The sequence below is a fragment of the Sparus aurata genome, chromosome 8, assembly GCF_900880675.1.
Source record: "Sparus aurata chromosome 8, fSpaAur1.1, whole genome shotgun sequence".
Classification (NCBI taxonomy): Eukaryota; Metazoa; Chordata; class Actinopteri; order Spariformes; family Sparidae; genus Sparus; species Sparus aurata.
The window spans coordinates 33027484-33045473 of NC_044194.1; the positions used below are offsets into that span (position 1 = coordinate 33027484).

Consider the following 17990-nt stretch of genomic DNA (forward strand, 5'->3'; position numbering starts at 1 on the left):
GCACTCAGGTGGCTGTAATTCAGGGCAAGCTCGCTACGCTGACCGGTGGCCGCGCGATGACATTTTTTCACGTGGTATCAAGGCCAAAGTGTGGGGCAACGGCGGCCACCAAAGTGTTTGTTGAAGAGTGCCGGAGTGTCTGTTCCAGCCCCTCCCCTCTCTGTGCATGAAAGAGGAGGGGCGGGGGGAGCAGCGCAGAGAGCTCCGGGTCAGCGGTTTGCCCGGAGCAAGGATCACAGCGCAAATTTGAACTATATCGATGTATGCGATATGGTCTAATTCCATATCACATTTCAAAAATATATCGATATAAGTTTTATATCGATATATCGCCCAGCCCTACTTCCTACCGGCGATTTACGATCTGGCAGGATGGGCATCAGAGAAGAGGGAACTGAAGGCCGATACCGAGCTGCTGTGTTCTTCGTATCTGGTTAAACTTCCCTGACCCCTTTGCAAACTACACAGGTTACAAAGAAGCTTCATTTAGGGTGCCTGACTGATATTTTCTCCAGTTTTGTGTCCCTGTGACCACAATACCTAAAAAAAAAAATATTTCTTAGCCAAAGATTCCACTTTCATCCAAAAATAAAAACTATTTATGTACATTATATATTTTTATATTTATTTTCAAAGTTTACAGTATTTTTCAAATTTGCAGTATGTACAAAGTTTTATTTTGTATTTTTTTACATGTTTATAATAAAATAAATGTGTGGTAAACAAGACGGTCTTGTCTTCTCTCTTTTCTTGCTCACGTCTCTGGATCATGTAGCTGAGGCCTTTATGGAGAGAAGAGAACAGTAGCGTTAGAACACATACCAATGCTCCATAATCCATTCTGGTAATTATTATGTTATATTATAACATTTTACAATGTTTTGTCTATATTCTGAAAAGATTGAAATTCCTAATGACCAAAACTTAGAAAGTGAAAACATACTAACCCCTCAGACACTGGTTCAATTGGTGAAAATCGATGAGAGAGTTTAGCAGCTATTCGCTTGCTGGGTGTTGATGCTCTCATCTCCTTACTTCCCCGAGTAGCAGCTTCAGGAGTCTGCTTCTTCTGATAGCTGGAAAACAGCAATATTTTAAAAAGTTAGAGTCTCAGTCAGCAAGCTGGCTGTTACTTTGCTACCTTGGTGTCTTTTCTCTTTGGTCAGAACAACTATGGCCATGCAATGTTTGCCTGTAACAATAATAATATCAAAATACATGCCTCAGTCAGTACTATTGTGTGTTTCACTTTTACAAACAATTTCTCCTGCTTTACTTACAATGTAATGTATAATGTCTGGAGCAATCTTGTGTGTAATGTACAACACGAGAAAAATAAATGCTAAAAGCTCTATTGATGAGTGGAGACCACTCTTTTAGCCCACCCACCCCAAAGGACTCAACCACACAGACGTGCTTCACAAGCTAGGTCGTAATAATAATAATAACAATAATAATAACTTTATCAGACCTGTAGACACGCACAATATCAATTATTATATAGCACCACCTGAGCTTGTTTACATTGTGCACTTCACGGTTAGCTCTAAACTGCCTTTTATTCAGCTACATCACAACAGTATCATCAACTCATCAACACAATAGCCCCCAAGCCATAGCCTGTAAATACCGTTACTGTACACCCCAAATACTGTATTTACCAGGGACAGGAACGAGACGGGAGCCGGTGCTGTGTGTATGATATATTTCACTGTACAGATTGTAAAGCCCACTGAGGCAATGCGATTGTGATTTTGGGCTATATAAATAAAATTGATTTGATAGCCATATCCCCTACACTCACGAAGCAGCCGAGAAGCCGGCTCGCTGTGTGTAGCTAGCGGCTAATATGACTACACAGACCCAAACAAACCGTTAGCCTGTTGCTACAGCCAGCTGCTAACGTCACCTCCCAGATACAAGTTGGGCTTTCGGTCCCATATCTAAAAGGGCATATTTCTAACTATTCGGTTTCAGACTGAAGGACCGTGGAAAATGCGCAGCCTGTAACTTCTCAGTGTTACAAGCAGTGGACTAAGTTACATGTTAGCGGCTAGCGCTACGTTAGCCGCTAACGCTACGTTAGAAGCTGACGCTACTTTGCACTTTAGCTCACTCCGAGTCCTCGGTGATCTCATAAGATTTTCAAATCAAGCTCGAAAAATGACCTGTAATATATTCTTACCTGGTTACAAGGAAATTAGCCATGTCAGCATCCGTTTTCAGTCCCAGTTCAAGCTGAAGCTGCCTCCATGAGTCGAAGGCATATCCAATGTACATTCGCGTGCCAGCCCGGCTTTAGTCATAACTTCTTTTAGACTCACGACTTGCTACTGATAAAAACCTTCGTTTTCTTCTTCGTATTACTTTTTAGCGGACTTTGTGTGGTGGTGGGTCGTTTTCCGGCCGTAGCAGAGTCCATAACAACACAAACAGTTTTTCCGGTCTCCAAGCCGTCGAGGACGCGCATTCAGCGTCAAATAACGTCACGTCCGCAGGGCTGCGCGGGAAATTCGGACCCCGAATAGCAGTACATCATGCAGCACACAGCCTGTTCAAGGCAATGGGGAGATATGTGTGTGGGCTCATTCTTTTTGGTTTTGAACGCTTCATCACCCATTAGCATTAAAATACTTATAATGAATGTTTATTTTTTCACAAATCCTGCCCTAAGTTCCTTTAATCTTACTCATTATGTTATTTTGTCATTACTTTATTTTATTACTATTATCATTATTTCTACTGTTATTTACTTCTGAGTTTTTGTCTTTCTTTTTATTTATTTATTTATTTATTCTTTTCTGTTCCTGATTTGTCCTGCTTTTGCTTTTTCAAGCCCATGGGTTGAATATCTCTCCCATTATATTCTCATGTAACTTCTGATATGATATGAGATGCTTGCAATTTTCATCGGATCTGTCATTGCTTTAAAAGGAAACAATCAAAAAGGAAAATGACAAAAGAGTACATCGACATAATTGCCCCAGTACTAACCAATGTATATGAAGAAGCTTTTCAGACTGGCTCACTCCCGCCATCTCTGAATGACGCACTTATCTCACTCATTCCTACAAAAGGGTAGGGATCATACAGACCCTGCCAATTTTAGACCAATTAGCCTCATTAACGTGGATAGTAAAATACTGGCCAAAGTACTGGCCATATGGCTTGAAACAGTTCTACCATACATCACACACTCAGATCAAGTGGGCTTTATAAAGGGTAGATCCTCAACTGATAACTTACGAAGGCTCTTACATTTAATGTGGTTGAACTCTTCCAATACAGCTCCTGTGGTTGCTGATTCGTTAGATGCTGAGAAGGCCTTTGACAGGGTTGAGTGGGGATTCTTGCACTCGGCCCTGTCAGTTTGGTTTTGGCACTAGTTTCAGCAAATGGATAAAAATAATGTATAATGCTCCCAAGGCAGCAGTCATGGCAAATGGTGTGATTTCGTCATTTTTTGATCTTGCTAGAGGAACCCGACAAGGGTGTCCCCTTTTGCCACTCCTGTTTACGATCGCTTTGGAACCTTTGGCAATTGCCATAAGAACAAACCCTTCCATTAGTGGAGTGATTGGTGGTGGTAGTGAGCACAAATGAATGCTTTATGCGGACGACATTCTTTTTCTGACCAGAGATCCTAAAGACTCATTGCCTGCGTTAATGAACACCATATGTGAATACTCTAAGCTTTCAGGCTACCAGATCAACTGGACCAAATCTGAGGCGATGCCCATATCCAAACACTGCCATCCACAGGTAATAACACAACATAACTTTAGATGGATTACTAAAGGCATGATCTACTTAGGTATTAAACTAGGCCCAGACCTACAGGAGATGACCACACTTAACTTTGATCCACTCCTTCAAAAAACCAAAACAAACCTGGGAAAGTGGGGGAAGTTGAACCTGACTCTGTGGGGTAAAGTAAATGTTGTCAAAATGGTAATAGCCCCACAATTCAACTACTTATCCATGATGATACCACTCAATATATCTGATCATATTTTTAAACAGTATGATAGTCTCATTAAAGACTTTCTGTGGGCTGGAAGGAAGCCCAGATTTAAGTTAAATGTATGCACCCAAAGATAAAGGCGGGCTTGGTTTACCTGATGTTAGATTGTATAGCTGGTCATTTGAAATGGCCAAGATAGCTAAACTCTGGAGTGGGACAGTGGATGGTTTAGAATGGGCTGCTATTGAAAAGGCTCTTGCCATGCCATTCCACCCTGTGTGTGTGATAACCCAGCAGTCAAAGGCAGAGAGATTATAATCCAATTATTAAACACTCTAGGGAGGTCTGGGCAAAAGTTCATAAAGTCCACAAGATCTCACATCGCAAACAGCAATATGCCTCACTTTGGTTAAACCCAGAAGTGAAAATAGGGAATCAAACAATATTTTGGAGAAGATGGTTAGACAGTGGAATACACACAATAAGAAATCTCTATAAAGATGGTATAATTAAGTCATTTGCTGAATTAGCCAAAGAATACAATCTACAAGAGAAGAGTGACTTTTGGAAATACTTGCAGGTTAGACATTGCTTAATGAAGAAGTGTCAGCCAAATGAAACCAGCAACCCAATAATTGACTATCTCCAAAACCCACTTAACCACAAAGCGTCAACATTCTATACTAATTCAATCTATTTAACCAGTAGCTCATGTAACAATTTGAGGTTAATCTGGCAGAGGGACCTTAATTGTCAGATTGATGAAGATACATGGAAACAAATTGTGGCTGATAATGGTAAGTATATTAAGGAAACTAGAGGTAAATTCACTTAATATAAAATTTTACACCAGTATTACTGGACACCATGTAGGCTTTTCAAAGTAGGACTAATAAGTACCAACACATGCTAGAATTGCAAGACAGAGATGGGCACATTCCCTTTGCATGGCAGCCTGCGCTATCAGTGTACATATGTGTGTGTGAATGGGTGAATGTGGCAAGTGTTGTAAAGTGGTTAAACGCTATATAAATACAAGTCCATTTATCATTTCACCATTTAACGTATGTGTAGTTCATAGCACAACTCAAGAGGGATCAAAGAAGAATTTGTCTCACCCTTCAATACCATACAATGTTTTTCTGAAAAAAGTACCCAGGGCTTGTCTTCTGCTCCCCATAAAGCCATGATAAAAAAAACAACTTCCTAACGCACAAATTGGATAAATTGAATATCAAAATCAAATTCGGCCTGTGGCCCGTTTTCCTAATTATCTATTTTACGATCCTAACATAAAATTGAAAGTACAAAATCAAAGTGTTATTTGTTATATTTTGTATCATGTTCATAAACAAATAATAAAATAACCAATGATTTTGAATTCTCAATTGAATTACGGACTAAGCGCTGATACCCAGACCCAAAATAATTGATCAATCTATAGTGGATACAAAAAAGATGAATAAATGAAATTCTCACTTTTTTCTTTTCGTTTTCCCGATCGAGTTGAATCATTGAATAAACAAATAATTCACAAACCTTCTTTTTCCACTCAATGCAGGTGCACATTAATAACAGCAAGTGGCATAGTTGCCCCATTTACCACGATGTAACACGCAGTAGTGGCCAAGTCCGCTTATTATAAGCGACTTAGGGCTTGTGTTTCTGTAATGTCGCTTATAAATATTGGTAGACGCAGATTGCGGATTTTTGGGCTTCTAAGTGTATTTGCTCATTTAGGCTTGATTTGCTCCCTGTGCCCTTCTGATGCTCACAATAAAGCGAAACACGAAAGAGATAGTTAGTTTGTCCTTTTCCAGGATCCGTCCATAACCCCCTTTCCTTGGTAACCCCCCCAGCCTGAGCCTTGCACTCCCCACCCACAGACACGCATAACTACACCTGACAGAGCGACAAAACGGCAATGCCTGGGAATAAATGGGGATAATGTGGAAAAAATATATATTGAAGAGAGGGAGAAAGAGAGTGCATTGAGGGACTGGATCCGACCTCAGGTGGGCGATGACTTGAAAGGATTCTGCCGATTTTGCATGTGCTCACATGCAGATACAGCATGCTGGCACCGGAAGTTTAAAAGTATTAGTTATTAAAAGTTTAAAAAGACAAGTTGACTGAGTTTACTGTTAATTTACTGTTGCTTATGCAACAGAAACGTGTGTGTGTACTGTTATCAAGTGGCCTCTCTCTTACACAATGTGGTAGGTTAGTGTCATGACTGTAGATTCATGTTCCTTGTGTCTGGTTTTGTCTTGTAGGTTCTTGTATTTGATTTCCATGTCTTTGTATCATGTCTTATGTTTTGATCATCCATGCCCTCATGTGTCCTTTTAGTGTCTCCTATGTTCTTCCCTCTGTCTCCCTCTGTCTGTCAGTGTTCTCATCCATGCATTCCCCTCGTTATCTCACCTGTTGGTCCACCTCACCTGTTCCTCGTCTTGTCATCAGTGTCTGTGTATTTAGTCTCTGTGTTCCCTTCACTCCTTGTCCGGTCATTGTATGTATTCTGTCTGTTTGCCTCTGTCCATGCTCCTGTTCATGCCTGTTCTCAGTTCCCCATGGTATGTGTTTTTGGACTTGAGTTTTGCATTTTGCCTTTTGATTTGAACTTTGTGCTATTTGGTTTGTACTTTGTCTAGTTCTTGGTTGCTACTTTGCCTCTCGCCCCGGTTTGTCTGCTTTAGGTTTTTGTGTTCAGCTTTAAAATAAAGCTTGCTTTTTGTTTTTCCCCTGATCTTGCCTCCTGTTTAACTGCATTTGTGTCCACCTCCTTTATCCTTAGTCTTCCCCTTTTCACCAAACCTGACAATTAGGTCACCTGTTAGGCTTTATTTTATTTATTTGAGACACAGAGTGGCTTTTTTGGGCTTGTTTCCGTAGAGCCGGGGCCTGTTTCAGGAAGCAAGTTTAACAAACTGAGTCAAAACCTGAGCTCTGTGTTGACTTACCCTGTGAAGTGAAACTCTGAGTTTTCAGTTCAAGAACAGCTGATCTGAGTTAGGTAAGTCGACTCAGAGTATGTTAACTCTGAGTTGAGCTCATGCCTGACAACTAGTAAAAAGCCATCATCAATTGAGCTCTGATACAGTGATTCACCATGGCAACAGGGGAGAAAACAGGACGAAGACATTTTCTGGGGAAAAAAAGTAACACGGCTGCACCCGTAATAAAAATCACTGACAGAGTTTTAGATGCGGTCGTCTTTTCATTTTGGATTTAACATCACTTTCTTTTATATTAGCCTTTGAGGAAGTGGTTGAATGTTAAATGTTATGTTTTATTTTAGGCTGTTTTATTTAATTCAGCTGAAAATGACATAGAAACAGTCTCACGATGGCTCCTCACTTTGGTTTTATTTCACATATTAAACACAGTAAAAGTTTATTCAGTGGATATTTTAACTTGTAGCTTTTACCACCAACAGATAATGTTAAACACAAATGTGTCCTAACATCCTGCTGAGTAGTTGAACATGAAGTGGTGCTCACGTTGTTGGAAAAAATACAATAGGCTATACTGATGCTATACTGGTTACTTTTGTAGTTATCTGTGGGAAATAAAGAGAGCCAAATGAAATGGCAGTTATTTCTCTTTTTCTGGCTGCTGGAAGGTGATTGATTAACCTGTAAAGTGATTAAAAAAAAACCAAAATAAAACGAAGAGGATTGTTCAGATCTGAGAGCACGTCAGCGATGACGTGTAGCCGGTTATTCGCTGTGAAGCCGGAGAATATAAATGACGGAGTGATGAGAAGCGGTCTACTGTTCGGTTCAGTGCTCGTCAGGGAGTGAGAGCTCATCTAAATGAATCTAAATTCTCCTCCTGGTGTAACTGTGAATTATTTCTGCTTCGGACATGATCGGACTGAGAAGGAAAGGACAGCCGCTGTCGACAGCTCCGTCAGACTCAGGGTTTCTTCGGGTAAACCTGCCAGTGAGCAGGTTATGTTCACAAAGTTACCGCAGTACCAGACCCAGAGTTTAAGTTACCTCTCTTTCTGGAACTGAAAACTCAGTTTCTCTCATCAAACTCAGTTTTCACAAAACCCGCTTTCTGGAATACCCCCGTGGTTGCTTGTTTCTCTCGCGAGATCTGGCAACACTGGTCAGGGATACATGGGCATTTTGTTAAATAAGTAATAGTCAGTCTCCTTCGGCCCCTCCCACTCTCATTTGTATTGGCTGAGAGGGAAGCCCGGTATTTGGTCGACAAAGAGCGATTGGCTAGAATGATGTCAATCACGATTAACCGTAACATTGATTGGTTGCGCTAGTGCAGTTTAAAGGGTTTGCTTCCAAAATATAACAGATTGGCAGGGATGGTCAGATCCTCGAGGTCCTGCCTCAGGAATATGATGATTCTCTCTACAAAGCCGAGGCTTTATACACCGTGGAATTAACTTTACAACTACGCATATTTTAAATGTAAGTAAAACACCCTGTTTGGTTTGTTTGTCTTATAAAAACAGATGCAGATTTAAGTGAAACCGCAATATATATCTCTACATATCTATTGTCAGAAAGAAAGCCTTTTCATGGACCACCTCCGGGAATCACACACAGTTACACAGTATATGCTCATCAAAGCACCATTAAACTGAGACCTGCGTTTTGTATTGTCGATACTTGCGAGTGTTTCATTTTTACAGGCTGATTTGTTTTAATCCTAAATGGTTCGTAGCAGAGTTAGCGTTAGCTTAACCTCGTTTGTTGCATGTAACATAGTTTGCTACATATGAACTTGTTTGTCTCTTTTTGAAAATAAGGACAGCTCTATCTGAAAGTACACCGCTGGATGTTTATTAACTGAAAACATAGTGAGCCTTAACCACAACCACACGGTACAATCGTTAGTCGAATGCAATGACAGCAAGTTGGAATTATCTGCCGGATGCAGAGAGCAAGTTATTCCGTTAGCTTGAAGGCTAACCAGTGCTAGGACATTTCGGACGCCAGAGATTGTTTACAGTTTGAATTAATTTGTTAAATTAACATCATACTTGAGGCCCTCTCGTGTAAGCCTTTGTATTAGTTTAGCGTGAATATTCCACCCATCGTCGCTTGGTACCCGTGGCTTCTTTTTGTAATAATTCAAAACTTTGTAACGTTAATCTGTGATTATACCATGGTCTGGGGGAATACTCGATTCTGATTGGCTGCAGGGTGTCCATTAACCTCTGATATATGGATACCTACTAAGTAGTTCCAGTCAAATTGACTGTTCACCGCTGTATATTAATGCGCTAGCTGGCGTATCAAATCTTAATATTTTATTTCCAGCACTGAGTGCAGTCTGACTGTCAGTCCTTCAGTGTCTTATCCTCTGAACACCACAGGGTGGCGACTGTAACACACAAGCTGCAGAAAGTTCACTTCCCCTCTAAACGTACTGCTACGCGAATACGCTGTTCAACTCTCTACTTAAGGCTGCGGCCACAGTAACGTTACACACGGCCGGTCATTTGTTCGTGAACATCTTGCTATTGATTTGGGGACAATGACATGACTGGTTAGTTAGCTAATCGTGTTAGCTAGCATACTGTCAAATTATATTTACTGTTTGTCAACCGTATGCAATGTTATTGACTTTGAATCTTGCTAGCATAGCGTTAGCTTTCTGGCTCATGGCTGAGCGGACTAGAATATCTCCCGTTGCCAAGTCGTATCTATGATCCGTCCTATTTACTGGAGGAGTGAACAACGCTTCCGTTGCATAAGAATCTTACGGGAGATTAATGACTGTTCCAGGTATTAGTCAAACCCTCAGGCGTTACCAGGGAAACTAAGTTATGGCTTGTGAAAAACTTTATATTTTGATTGTAAATCGCATGAAAATGTAAATTAATAGTCCGAATTTCTTTTCTTTGGCAAGTGACCATGGTATAAGCGGGATAATGCCCTTCGAGGTGTCCATAAACATAAGTTATAGGCCTCCGCGTCGTCCATTAACTTATGTTTATAAGTGCCCTCGTCGGGCATTATCCCTTACTTATGCAACGGCACTGGTTAACAATAAAATGTTTGATTTACATGCGTTGATATTACTTACACGAGTCCTAAGCTACACACTGAAATGTACCAGTTGTTGATGTAGCTGGAGTGACACGTTTTTTGAATGAGGAGCTTATAAGGTCAGTTTTTAATATAGTTAACTCGCGCATACATAGAGCTTATACATTCATACTGGCACTAGGCACTTGCATATCCATGCATTTAAAGATGCATCCCAGCGGGCATCTGATGTAAATACAACATCAAGATGACATCAAACATATATCAAAATTGCATCCTGATTTGGTCAAAAACATAAATCAACATGATGTCAAACTTTGACATCAATTTGATTGATGTCAAATAATGATGATATTGATGTTATTTTGACATCGTTTCAATGTTAAGGTTCTTTAAACTTTCAGCCAAATAATGATATTGATGTTATTTTGACATCGTTTCAATGTTAAGGTTCTTTAAACTTTCAGCCAAATAATGATATTGATGTAATTTTTACATTGTTTCAATGTCAAGCTTTTGCGGGGGAAAAAAAAAAAAATTAAAATGCATAGATGGAAATATCCCACACACACCATCTTGTATTGCAAACAGAATTGACTTAAGTCAATTCTAGCCTTGATCTCACAGGATCTTCATCAGGATTAAAAACTGAACTACAGTTTCCCACATGGGATTCTCTCTCAATGATCAAGCGTACATGTATGAACAAAACATTTTATTGTATACTTTTGCAAACAACTTAATATCAACAAATATCAAACAATATCAAAACAATACCAACAAATCAAAATAACTTATTTCAACAACATATGGCAAGTTTGTCAAAATCCTAGGTCGTGCACAAAAAGAAATTCTACTTGCCAATCATGACCTTCCAAAGGATCATTTTTCTAAAAGGCACCCTTGCCACCACCACCGTACAATCCTGCCATGATCTTATTTGTAAGGACTCTGTCAAACACATACACACAAATGCAATTAAATCGAGGTTATTACTTTATTGTGATCCCCATTAACCTCAGTTTCACTGCTGCTATTATTCCTGGGGTCTGATTATGTAAAAGTTTTACCAAAAACATAGAAAAGAAAAAACAAACATAAAAAAAGAAAAAACATAAAGGTCAGGCCAGGTTATGTGGAAGTATACCAACTTTTTACTTATTCATACAATATGTTTCTGTTGCTGTGAGTGGAGTGTCAAAAACAAGGAAGCAAAACTCTTCACTGTGATACTTGTAACTTTCACAAATGAACCAACACCACACCAGAAAGACATTTTCACACATTTAACCACATTAAACTACATCCAGTGATGAAATATAAACTCCACAGACAAACAGAAACAAGGTAAAAGTTGGGAATGCTTAAATCATTTAAAATCAAGGGCTGTGATTGTTATTTTGGGACTTGGGGGAGGCACACTATTGGCTGTTGACCAGTCTTCCAGGATTAACAGATAAAGAACAGGACTAACCTCTTCATGACATTGCCAACATTTTCACAAATGCCGGCTCCACCATCTTCATCATTTGAGTTGTCTGAAGAAATAATTTTCCATACATTATATTTAAATATGCGCACACACTCACACACACGTTATTTCGAAAGGGACAACTTTGGAGTTTGGATTTTTAACATCCACAAGGATGGATAGATATATGATGATACATAGCTGATGATAGATAAATAATAGATAGATGACAGATGATAGATAGCTGATAGATGGATGACAGATTGATGATGATAGATAGATGACGGATGATAGATGGATGACAGATGATAGATAGCTGATAGATAGCTGACAGATGATAGATAGCTGATAGATGACCAATGATAGATAGCTGATAGATGACAGATAGATAGATGATCATACCAGTAGGCTCACCAGGAATAATGTAGGCGGGGTCTCACAAAGTTGTGGAACTCGACCGTGATGGGCTGATGGCCAGACCAGGAGCTGCAGGAGATATAAAAATCAAAATTGAACAGTGTCAAAATTGTTTTGAAAATAGCAGATCTACAAGCTCATAATGTCTTGTGCAGCAAACACTGTTTCCACCTTTGACCCATTCCCATTTTATGCATGTGTGCAAAAAGTGTTGCTATTTTGAGCCATTTGCAATGAAATTTCATTCATATGTGCACCTGTGCGGTGTGTATTTTGAATTACAATAAAGATCTATCTATTTATAGTCTTACGACGAATAATTAATATTTGAGAGAAAAATAATAGCATACCGAGTCCGATCAAGCCGCACATCTGATATATTTTTTGCTCAATGGTGCAGGACGAGAACTAGTGACTAGACAATTCCCCACTGGGAAAACGCAAGAGTGGGCTGTGTGCTTTGCCCCGTGATGAAAAACAATGGAAAGCTACAAAAAAAAAAAAAAAAGAACAAGCCTAGCCTGCAGGGCAGCCCCCCCCCAAAAAACTCTCTGGTTCTAGTGATTCACATGAATGACCCAATTGACCAAGAAGATGGCAATTGTCGCAGAAAAGCGACAAGTTTGCAGGTATGTGTAGGAAATTTCAGTTTTTCGCATCTTATGACGCGATAAATGAATATTCTGACTTGGGATGGGCATTTCAAGCAGAACTACTATTTGATAATCACAGGGAAGTAGTCGATTATTTTTCGAATAATCGCCCCACCGCCGCCTACGCCGCAGCAGCATAAACAGAAAGAGACCCATGTTTTTTCAAACTCTGTCTTTTTATTTTGACAGTGATGCAAGTGTTGCTGGAATAACTTCGAATTCACAACACAACATAATGTACATAAACTGTTACACTGTTTAACCCCATTATAAACAGGATATAATTAACTATGCCGCATTCTCCATAACCCATAGAACAAAGCGATTCTCAGGACAGGTTATTGCGAATCAGCCTGACAAAGGCTATTACAACTCTGTATGTTCATGCAACATAGTCCTCACTCTCCAGGCCTAACATAAATTAACAAAACCCTGTGCTATATGCAAAAGGCACAGTCGAACACATATTATACTGTCTTTCTCACATATAAACAACAACTCAAGTCAAAAGGTGCTTGTGCGGGTTTATCTTTTCAGAAATCATGTAATAACGTAATCACAACAAACAGTAAACACATAGAGAAAATTGTGCGCTGACTTTAAGCCATAATAATATTGATTTTGAACATGTTTTTCTGAACATACCTGAGAGACAGCATTGCTGACATGAACATTTTTAACATGCCCGTCTTCATAAAGATTAATCCGAGCGATGATTCAGGACTACAACCTATTCCATATTTTTATTTAGAAAAATCAGCATGTCAACATGCTCAGGATGAAGACAGGAACGAAGTCTGTTTACAATAAGTCCAGCCGTGGAAAACACTCTTTCGGACGGGACAGATGTGGCAGGCACACACAAGTATGCACTTGCTAATTTTGCCAGTCAGGGATATTTATTTTCGTTCATTTTCCGCCAGTCCATGGGATCGATGTGGAGGGGTGGACATTTGTCCTGGGAGTACTGGTTTAGTTCAGTAGTGGTATCTGTTGTTTCCACGTTGTAATCCTCACCGAACAGGACTGCGATGGCAGAGTCAGACGCAGCATCACTTTGTGCTTTTTTGGCCATTAGCTAAGTCTCCTCGGATTCAACTGCGACCAGCTCTTCCACGACCTCTGGGCTAATCCAGAGGAGATCGCACACCTTTGTCTGCACAGCAAGTTTAACTTCACCAGATGTGAACCTCAGGTGTTTGTGTCTTGGATCCAGGAAATATGCGATGTATGCCACTTTTCTGGCGCTGCTGACATCTGCAGGTGCAAGTCGCCGCTCCAGTGAAGCAGACACGGTGCGCTTGAACTGAGTCACTTTGGGAGACTCTCTCTCAGTTTCTTTGAGGTGTTTTGATATAAGAGTTGCTGTAACCGGGTAAACCATGGAGATGGAGACTCCGGATTCTCCGCACAACGCAGTAGTAGCACATTTCAGCGAGTGAAGCACAGGTATGAGCTCCTCCATTACACTCCAGCTGTCATCTGTCAATTCAAGGGTTCGTGCATCTGATAGTTTAGTGAATGTTCTGTCTGACAAGACTGCAGAAGTTGCCCATCTTTGCTCCAGTAGTCGCTGGAACATGTCATGAATAGAATTCCACCTTGTTCGGCAGTACTGCACTAATTTGTGCTCAGGCAAGTGCTGAAGTTGTTGCTTTTGTTTCAACGCTTGTGTTGCGGCTGTACTGTGATGGAAATGTGAAACTAAACGACTGGCAGATGCAACCACATGGTTAATGTTTTGAAGCTTGAATCCATCGTTTATGGCTAGTTGCAGCAGATGTGCAAAACAAGGCTGAGAATCCCACTCCGTGTGCTCGGTGTTGGCAAGCACCATGTTGCTGGCATTGTCATGGACACATGCGATGACTTTTCCGTTGATCCCCCAGTGTTCAGGAGCGGTTGAAAGCACACTGGCGATGTTTTCAGCAGTATGTCGCTCTGGCATTGCTTTGGTCTGCAGAACAGCACTCCGTATTTCCCAGTTGTGAATGTAATGGCAAGTGATTGTTATGTATGATTCAGTTGTCAGTGCTGTCCATGAATCAGTGGTCAAAGACAGTTTTTCAACACTCTGTAACCGAGTGCGCAGCTCACTTGCATTAGCATCAAAAAGTTTTTCAAGTCTTGCTGTAATGGTTTTTCTTGATGGGACTGTGAACTCTGGCTCAACAAATGCCATCAAACTCCGAAAACCCTCACCTCCAACGAAACTGATGGGGAGCATATCTTTTGCAATCATATTTAAAATGAGGTACGCTGTTTGCTCCACGCGCCTGGCATCACATGTTCTTCGTCTAGTAGTGAGATAGCTGGCCATTGGCTGTTGCTGTGACGATGACGGGCCTCCACTTTATTGGGTGCTTCGCTCTCATATGACTGTGCATGGTTGACGTAGACTTGTGGTATGCAAGCTTTGCCTCACAGAGATTACACTGCACCTCTGTTTCATCTGTTTTTTTGAAATGGTTCCACACTGAACTTTTTGACGGCTGCAACACTCTCTTCATGGTTCCGGCTTGTTTTTTCTTCTACGGTGGCATCTAACGTCAGTCCATCACACAGCGTATCAAATGCTATACTGCCCCTGTGCGGAAGGTGCCAGTAAAACAGAGGAATATTTTTTTTCAGACATGATTTACTAATCGATTATTTATGATTTAATGACTATTCGAATAATCGAAAATCATTGCCCATCCCTAATTCTGACAAACTAAATAATAGCATACTATGACAATAAATATACAACACAAGTAAAAATGACTAACTTCGTCAAATGTACAGGATTTTATCAACATCTGAATGCACATTTATTACCAAAAGCAAAAATAGTCATGTATGTAAATGCTTCCTTTTCTATTTAATCAAGGCAGGTTGTAAACGTGTATCATAAAAGTATGATTTAAAAAACAAACAAACATGTAATCACATTTTATCACAGACAAACAAACACAAGGAGAAACGTGTTGTATGGCGGACAGAAGGGAGTATTAAATACTAGCCACAAACTGAATAAGTAGATAGATAAGAAATAAAGCTTTCAGCTTGTGTTAATGTACTTGTATAAAAACAGAAAAACTAAAAAAAAAGAATACATTTTTTTTAAATCCCAAAATTGTGAGGGTAATGTCTCCTATTAAAAATAGGACCGGTGTAAAGGATCTATGCATGACAGTACAGTTCGCACCGGGAGACAAAATGGCTACCGTTCGCACCGCGACAGAACAAAGGCCAAAAACCAAAGTCACCGCAGTTAGCTTAGAGCGCCGCCTAATGTTTTAGATAACAGTTACCAGAGCCGAGTAGCGCTGTTAGCTCGCACCGGGAGACAAAATGGCTACCATTCGCGCTGCGACAGAACAAAGGCCAAGGTTCGCGCAGTTAGCATCTTGCTCGGCCTAATGTTTTAGCTATTAGCTCAGTGTTCTTATATAGAAACAGATCGACCATAAACAACCAATCTTCCCCAAATCACAAGACAGTAATGTCTAGCCTCAATAATCTCTCTTTTGTTAAAGGTGTAAGGATGTTAGCACAGTTAGCTTTTTGCTCCGGTTAATGTTTCTCTATAGAAAAAGCAAAGTCACCGCTGTTAGCTTAGAACGCGGCCTAATTTTTTATATACAGGCGCCGTTTACTCGTCTTAATATTGTTGTATTGAAACAGAATGACGGAGCTCCGTTACTGTTAGCTAGACAGACATATTCTATAGACCTATGGACCCCTATAGCTTTGCCGCTAACAGCTAACGGACCTCCGTTAGCAGTTAGCATGGCTACTCGGAGCTGAGCTAACAGCTCCACTACTCGGTAATCCGCAGCCAAGTACCTCCGGATTAATATTGCTTAAACAGACCGACCATGGACAATTACATTTATTTTTCTGAGTAATTGTGATCATGAGAGAGATAGTAATACCTGGCTTCAATAAAATTAACTTTTATTAACTATTTCAGTATGCTAATGTCAGATATAACACGTACATACCTACGATGAGGTCAAAGGGTATCGAGCAGCAGCGCCGGGCCGGACCAGTGGTTTATATCAAGGCCAAAAATGGATGCACACACAACAGTCCAATCAGAGTCCTCCTGTGTGCCTGTCATCTGTATCTGAGGTGATTTGTCAAATAAGATGGCTGATATCTGTGCACTGTTCACACAGACACATATGCGCTGTTCGCACATTCTCCGGACGATCCCTGCATTTCATGATTTATATATATTTTTTATGAATGTATTAGAATATAATACATTTAAAACAAAAATAATGTTAATTAGAACACTTAATTAACAATATCAATTGATTAATATTGAACTATTATATATTATAAGATAAATAACATAAACATGCTTTGTTTATTTTTTCTTATCAATATATTATTTGTATTTAATATTTTTAATTATTTATTTAATTAATGGATTATAATATAATACATTAATCAAAATGTTATTATGAATTAATTAATATTATTAATAAGATTAATACCCTTAAAGTGTTTTTCTACACAAATTTAAGCCAGCGTTCCAGTTTGTTTTGTTTCAGCTGATGGAGTATGACGAGATGTTACAGTGAGAATGAGTCAAATACTCTGAATCAAACTGAGAAATTCAATAAATCTCAATAGCCTATATCAATGATTGTTTGTGAGTTTAAATGCAGTTTTTTCATGCAAAGAAAAAAAATAAATAAATCCACAAACAACATATCTGGAATCCAACGACTCGGACCAGAAAATTGACATCCATTCATTTTTTTTCCCGTCCCATGGGGCGAATGTGCGTGACTTCAGCTGAGGTCAGTTTAGACGTATTTTGTCCATTGAATATTTAGATTGAAAGTTTAATAGTTGCAGATTGACAGTCTTTTGTCTGTCATCCCTAAAGCATAAAAAAAAACACACCCAAATTCACAGCATTTTTATTGGGACATCAATTTGACATCTATTCAACGCCATGTTTCTAGATATCAAATCAACTCCAATTTGACGTCAGGTATTGAGCAGCAACGTTGGTTTGATGTCAGATATTTTGACTTACAATATATAACGCAGTAACCCGATGTGGGATTGATTCCTTTGTTGAACCTCTTTACAACCATAAGAATGTCAAAGCTCCTGTAGGCTATTTATGATGGTAGTCAAAATCTTGACTAATTTTCAACGTCAAATTGACCTCAAGGTGCCCGCTGGGATATAAGGGAAAATAAAAGATTTGATTGCAGAGGACGATGGAAAAAAAATTCCAATTTTTTTTAAACATGTTAAATTGATCATGGTGAATTTACAACTAAAGGGGTATTCATGAATACAGATTTTAGTTTGGCCCTTAACTCCAACATTTTTCAACAAAATCACTCCATTCAAACACAGAATATTCATCTCAACTGCGAATCGATTGCGTCTATTCTAATTGATATTATTCATAATTTCAGAGATATTTGATGTTCAGAGATGTT

At 39.5% G+C, this 17990-nt stretch overlaps 1 protein-coding gene across 2 annotated transcripts in view; it reads left to right on the forward strand.

Moving 5' to 3' along the window:
- The first annotated feature begins 8168 nt into the window (after positions 1 to 8168).
- The window catches only part of enc2 (ectodermal-neural cortex 2), a 160606-nt gene continuing 150784 nt past the window's right edge, over positions 8169 to 17990 (forward strand). The window contains exon 1 of one of the 2 annotated variants that reach the window (XR_003984822.1): positions 8169 to 8406. The gene's annotated coding sequence lies outside the window, so the exon portion shown is untranslated. The remainder of the gene's footprint in view (positions 8407 to 17990) is intronic. The other variant, XM_030424953.1, reaches the window with a different exon arrangement.